The following is a 7,367-nucleotide window of genomic DNA, read 5'->3' as shown; positions in this document are numbered from 1 at the left end:
CAGGAATGCTGCCCTGTGGCTGGCAGAAAGCCATTGCTGGTGGTTGTCTGGGATTAGAGCTGGGGTCTTGCATATCTCTCTTAAAACTACCTACTTATGGTCTAGATTTACATCCAGCAGTCTTCAGCAGCAAACTTTTCTATGAGGTTCAAAAATCATGCATTAAAACACAATAAACTTACTACTTTAAATGTATTCCCAATTCCATCAACTGACTGTTCACTTTTCCCTGTCTTAGTTCCCCAGAATGAGCTTAAAATAAGAAGGATCTACCCAGGTTAAAAAGTTCCCACCTTATTGATATGGGGCCCCCAGCATAAGAAGCCAGGAACCTCCTGGAGCGAGTCCAGAGGAGGCCACAAAGATGATCAGAGGGCTGGAGCCCCTCTGCTGCAGAGACGGGCTGAGAGAGCTGGGCTGCTCAATTTGGGGAAGAGTCTGGGAGACTTTAGAGACCCTTCCAGTACTTAGAGGGGTTACAAAAGAGCCAGAGAGGGGCTTTGGACAAGGGCATGCACAGAACAACAGGGAATAGCTTTAAACTGACAGAAGGCCAGTTTAGATTAGATACTAAGAAGAAATTCTTCCGTGTGAGGTAGGTGAGGCCCTGGCAGTCCCTTGCCCAGACAGCTGAAAGTGTTCAAAGCCAGGCTGGACATGACTTGGAGCAACCTGGTCTGGGGAAGGAGTCCCTGCTCATGGCAAGGAGCATGGAACTGGATGATCTTTAAGGTACCTTTCAACCCAAACCATGCTGGGATTCTGTGATTCCATGTAATTCCAGAATTAGCATGAGATGCTCTGCCTGCACCGTAGGATGCACTGAACTTGGCAGTGAGCCTGTAGACCACGTACATCCCTCCTGCAGCACCCTGAATTCCCCAGCAGCAGCAGATTTTACCAGGCTGACTGTATTAAGCTGTGTTTTCTCTGATCTCTGAGCAGTCATCAGCCAGAAGAGATGGGAGACTCCTGTGAGCTCCTGGGTATCACGAGCTGTGAGACTGCTGGCTTCAGCTGGAGCTACAACCAGCTTAACATGACAGCCTAAAGGAAATATTTTTTTTTTCCATAGGAAGAGTTTCTAAGCACTCAACTCTGAAAATCCAGAAGGCTACTGATGTGTTTGAGGCTGTGGGGGAGAGAGGGGTGTCAGCAGCAACTGTCCAAGCTGTACCTGCAATCCATATGGATGCACCCTTCACACGCTGTCCGTGGAGGTGATTCCTCTGCTGCTCTGGCAGCTGCTCAGAACAGCCCTGGAAGAAGCCACAGGATGAAATCCTTCTCTGGAAAGACATTTCTGTCAGCCTGGGGCTCAGCCTTGGCAGAAATAGCTCTGCTATCACTTCTTGTTCTCACTACTGCTATGGCAGCACAGTTAAATTGATTCCTAGTGTTGTTAGCCCAATACTTCCACAGGTTTATATGATGGGGGGAGAGGGCAAAAATAGGAATTATGGAGAAAGAAGAGAAAGGCTTTCCATTTATTGGATTGTTAGCTTACTGTGCAGATAAAATATGCACATTCTGTATTAGGCCTTTGTTGGCCATGCATAGAGCACAAAGAACTAAAACAGCACTAATTACCAGGAGCTAAGATTAGTCTCTTCTGGCCTGTGGTAAATACAAAGATGAGTTTTAATAGCAGAGCAAGGAGATTAAGCAACATGAATTCTGACAAGAGCCATAAGAAAAAGGCGAGTAAATTACCCCTTGTGATCCAGAAATACGCAATGAAGAATACATTATGGCTTCCCATGAAAAAGCCACAGCTTCTTTCTTCATAAAAATTCAGCCTGGGACAAAGATGCACTTATCACATCTATTCTGCATTTGCAAAGAAACTCCACACTGATCTCCAAAACTCCCGAGTCCTGTGAACTTGTGATCAGGACAGACATTTGTTAAGTGTTAGCACTGCTGCTGAATCAATACCCTCATGGTGTATTTTTCCTTTCAGCACCTCAGTTCCACTGACAGAGGCTGCTGTGTCACCGCACGAAAATGCCACACAAGAGGAAAGCCCGTGGCCCACCTCTGAACATTTCCCTTCTAAACACTTACTGCTTAAAATGAAAGAGCTCCATCAGACAGAGCAAGCAGAGCTAAGAACAACCACAAATATGCAAAGGTCTCAGCACAAGAGAAAAAGGCACGTTTGCCATGTGCCTGTGCCACAGCTCTGGTATAAGGAATAGGCATACGCAAATATATATATAAAAAATAATTCAGACCCTTAAGAACAACTTGCTTCTAAAAACTGCCATGGATGACAAAGTTCGGCAGTTTTGGAGAGTCTGAGCTGTGCTAACCTACAAGCAGATGGAAGCAGAGCTGGAAGCAGGCTCAGCAGGGTAGGAGAAAGGGAGAAGCAATGAGGCAGGTTGCAGAAGGAGAATATTCTAATTTTCCAGCAGCAGAAACATTTTTTAGCATCTTCACAGATGTTGGCCAATTTACACAGCTCAAGAGAAATAGAAGTTAGAAAAAAATCTGGAGCATTTGGAACAGTATTCAGCTCTTGTGTATGGTGCTCATTTCCCTTTGAGTCTGTTCAGTAAAGTTAACGAAGCACTAACGAAACTGCTTTCCTTTGGCTTTTTGTTTATTGTAGGAATTGCTGGAGTTCAGTAAAATGTGACCTTCCTTTAACTTCTATTTTGCTTGTTTTATGTGGTAGATACACTGGCAGGTTTAAGAGAGAATGGGCTCCTACTGCAATTTTTTTGTTGGCAAAAATAACTAATCATAGAGCTCACCAGGGACATAATGGCTAAAGTAGGCAAAATATTAAATAAAATAAAATAGATTCAGAATGTGTGAGGAGGACTTGGGCAAGGATGCCTGATAGGGTAGGCAGGCAGGAAAAAAGACCAAGTCCTACTTCCCTAGATTAGAATGGATGACTTTGGAAGGGATGCAAGGTTATAATGAGGAAAGCTAAAGGAGATACACCTAACCCACACAAAACTGATGACTACAACTCAAGGTGAGTACAGACAAATGTCTTCTAATTCATGTTTATTAATAGGCTAAAGTAATTTGTCTCAAAAAATTCTGTCAATTGGACAGCTGTTTTTTTAAATGGGCCATCATTAACAGAGAAGCATATTCAGTATTGTTCTCCGAGCTTTCAGTGGTGAAGATTTCTTTCATGTGGCTACAAGAAATGAAGGGGATTCAAAATTTTTACAATCTTTCTGTGGCTTTGCTACCAACTTATAGTATAAGGCAACAGAAGTTAAATCTTTTCACTCCAGAGCTCCAAAGCAGGTTTCTTGTCTAAGTTCATTTAAAAATTCTGCTGGCTTTGCTTCATTTTCATTCCCACCAACATGATGTTCCTCCAAGCCCGAAAAGCAAAATGCAGCTACTCAAGGCAGAACATTGAGCAGCAAGGAAAGATTCAGCCTGAACCTCACCAAAATGTCCATGTCCTCGGTAACATTTAAAGCATACACAAAAGGCAATAAACACCTAGTTCAAAAATACCAAATAACCCAAAATACCAGTCAGCTCCACACAGCCAGCAGGCCAGAAGACAAACTGGCATGGAATGGAAGAAAATCAGTTTGGGATAAAGTTGTGTCTTTCTCATAGGAAATATAATTAAAAATATATTTTTTTTAATCAACCAAAACAACTTTTCCTTTTTTTTTCAAATATAAACTAATGATGCTTTCCTATGTTTTTCCTCCTTAAATGGCATGTCCTTTGCATGCACTTGCTTTATTGATTTCCTGCAAGCAACCTCCTTCCTACAGTACATTTCTGCTTTCACTTCTCTCCCCGACATGAAATCTCTGTAAAAATTCATCACCTGGATGATTTTGAACTGGAAACAAAACTATCTTGGCATACTTGTCCACTGTGCCTACAAGAGAAGAAGATGCCAATCAGGAATTTGCCAGGCTCAGAATTTGCCCTTTCTTCAGCTGCCTTGCAGGTATTTCCAATTAGAATAAAATCATTGAGTTCAAAGCTCTGTGTTAAGTGGCTTTCTTGGTTCACTGAGATGTTTTTGACATTCGCAGGTAACTCTGTGACCTGGTTCCATTTCTGCACCTCTTCCCAGCCACAACTTTCCAAAGCACAGGAAGTGCATTCATTTCCATACATTAACCAGCATCTCTGGCCAGTGTTCTGCCTTCATGAAATTGATTTATTAAAGCTCACTACCAGCAATTTAGTAAAAGAAAGATGTATTTGGGGCACAAAGAGGAGAAGCAAATAAGAGCAGAATAATTCTTCTGCCTCTTCATCACACCTTTCAAAAAATCCCCAGAGCATTCATCATACAAAGGATGTGTCCTCCCAGTAACAGCATATTCTTCATACATATGCACACTTATTCCAGACTATAGTCAATTAATTCCCCAGTAAAATTATTTCTGTGTAAATTTAATTAATTTGTTCATAGCTTAGTGAAATGAAACACATGCATGAAGAGTAACTGTACTCCCAGACAACCAGACCCGATGCTAATATTTCTCATGTGTTATGAGAAAAATAGAAAGTGTATTGCAAAAAAAAAAATAGAGAAAATTTCAGCATTTCTAGATCTCCAAGCCTGAGTAGATGCAGGAAGCCCTGAAACACACAACTGGGGGGTATCAGACCACTTTCTTATGATGTATTGAAGGTGATGCCTGCATTGCAGTTCATAAAAACAAATTAAACCCAACCCATAAACTCCTCGCTCCTGGAAGCCCCACTGCAAATGTAAATCTGGACAAAGTAGAAGGGAAGCACTTTGTGTGAATCTCAAATTATGTTAGACACTTTTTCTTACAAGTCTCCTTCATACAGGTGCTCACAATTTCACTGCAGAAAGCAGTGATGATGGTTGCTTAAATACATGTTCTTCCAGCAACTGCAATAAGGGGATTAATCACAGAATCCTTCAAGTGATTTATGATTCATTTCTGCATCTCAATCCAAGCACTGAAAAGCTTCAGCCCTCATTTTTCTCAACAAATGTGCAATTTGATGCGTAAATGAATATTCAGCTGATGAAGTGAACAAAAGCATCTTAGAGAACACCAGACTGCAAATGCAGCTCCATTTTGGGAGCCAGGGAGAGGCAGATAATTACTTTCTCAGTCTGTCATCACTGGGGAGCATGGGCAAGGCTGGAGATGACACAACACCCATGCCAGGGCCAGCCCAGAGCACAGATAAAGCCCCACAGACCCAAATTCCACTGCATTAAAAATTGCATTAAATCCCCCTGTGCCAGCCCCACACACAGACTGTGATTAACCCAGGACCCCTGATGAAAATGTGCATTTTTACTTAACATCCCAGTGACCTGGCAGAAGTAACAACCATCCTGATTTACCCCTGCAAAGCAGGGAGCACTAATGCCACCTCACACATGCTGATGGCAAAATGACAACTTTAAGCAGGAAAATCTGTATAAGTATGTCCAAGTACAACTCCATATATACTTTCCAATTCCTCCTGGGATGCACAAAATGGTTTTTAAACAAAAGCCTGACCAGAGACACTGAAATTCTGCATGATGCACAGTTCTACACAGTATTTACACTCAAGAAGCACATGGCAGACAAGCAGCATAGTGAAGGAAAAAGTAGGAAGTGATCTTTAATTAAAATATTTGAGATAAAATTACTCCAGCTGTTGAAACAAGGTTTAATTTTATTTCTGTCATGCTGCACTGGATTAAATAGCTTGGAAATGTTCACATTACAAGGTTAAAATGCAAACAGCTTGGTCAGGACAGTTTGAATCTTTGAAGGTGTCAGCTACAAAATTGGGAATAATTTTGTCCCATCAACTCTTCTCCATGTTGTGTCCTTGAGGAATCCCCCAGAACAACACACACCAATGAGCAAAGCAGAATCACTTTGCTTCATGTGGAAAACCAACAGGCTTTTGAATTCTAAGAGCATCACATGTACCTTAGGAGACAACATAATTAATGGGGTTTGCCTGCCCTTCAACTTGAAAAACCTTGAGAGTGCAGGTCCAGGCCACACAAAGGGCACACACTCAGTCATCAGGACTTTTAAAAGCATCTCAGATTAGACACAGATAAAAACTATCAGATGTCAGACAGATACTATCAGACATTGCAGGAATGTTTATAGATATGTATGCATGTGCTGCATCCTTAAACATCTCCCATTGGCCAAAATGGAGAGTTTGAGATTGAGAAAACAGGATTAGATTTTATTAGGCTGGTATGACAACCTCTATTACTGTAATGTGGATCTTGTAACAGTTTTGGAATGGCCCAGCAATTATTAACAACATTCTTTAATTCTTTATTAACATTCTCCAGATGGCCTAAAAGCCTATTTTTAGAAGCATGAAGGCAGATTTTATTTATTTGAATTCGCTGCTTCTAGATCTACCTTATTCATTCACCACAAATGAAGAAATCTTTGCTAAGTGACGATATGGACATTAAAAAAAAAAAAGGAAATAAATCAAGCTTGCTCTAAATCCTTGTAGTTATTTAGCTGCCTCACTCTCCATGAGTTTCTTAAATGCTGTAATCACCACTGACCTTCCCTGTCATTTAAGGCTCTTAAACGTGCAGGGAAGGTCAGAGCCAGTAAATTGCAGCACCCTTGACTGAAGCACATTGACCAAGGCCAGTTTAGTGCTTGCTTAGTTTAGCAGATAAAGTGTGGCAGTCAGCACTTCTAAATAAATTATTCGATTCCCAGATAGTGATGCATGATTTTCATAAACATGATGACTCAGCATCTGAAAGAGAGGAAAACAAAAGAAAATCTCAGGAGTTTTATGGAGTATTATGCCAAAGCCTAATTTAGCCTGTCTTTTTATTAGATTAAAAATTCCCTAAAGAATTGAGTAAAAAATGCCTTGAAACAGCACCAGTAACAATCAGAATGGTTTGGCACAGACCAAAGACACAAGTTGCATGAAAGCACAAGAGACTGAAGTTTGAAGCACTGCTGTGGAAACACAAATGCTCTGTTCAAGTATTTGATGTGATGCTATGTTTAGAAACTATTAAAAGATGACGATCTGAAAAAGGCATTTGAAAACTCATTTTATTTACAAGTAGCAAATTGCTTTTCTTTTGAATAGATGAGCTTTAAGATCAGGTGAATTATGAAAAAAAAAATACTGTGGTTTGTAGTTTTATTAGGTATGTCTGTGTTAGTGTTTCCAGTAAATGTATCTCCTGTTACCTGTCACTGTGTGATAGCACACTCTGCTCTTTGTTATGACAGCCTGACCCCAAGGGATGTCTACCTAAAATTCAACCTTTTAAAAGAATTTTTCATAAAAAAACAAAACTTGCTGTAACTTTTGAAAACAGCTGTGTTAGCACTGACAACCATTCCTGGCTGGGACTAATTTTC

The sequence above is a fragment of the Geospiza fortis genome, unplaced genomic scaffold (assembly GCF_000277835.1).
Source record: "Geospiza fortis unplaced genomic scaffold, GeoFor_1.0 scaffold165, whole genome shotgun sequence".
Lineage (NCBI taxonomy): Eukaryota > Metazoa > Chordata > Aves > Passeriformes > Thraupidae > Geospiza > Geospiza fortis.
This window is presented reverse-complemented; position numbering follows the sequence as displayed.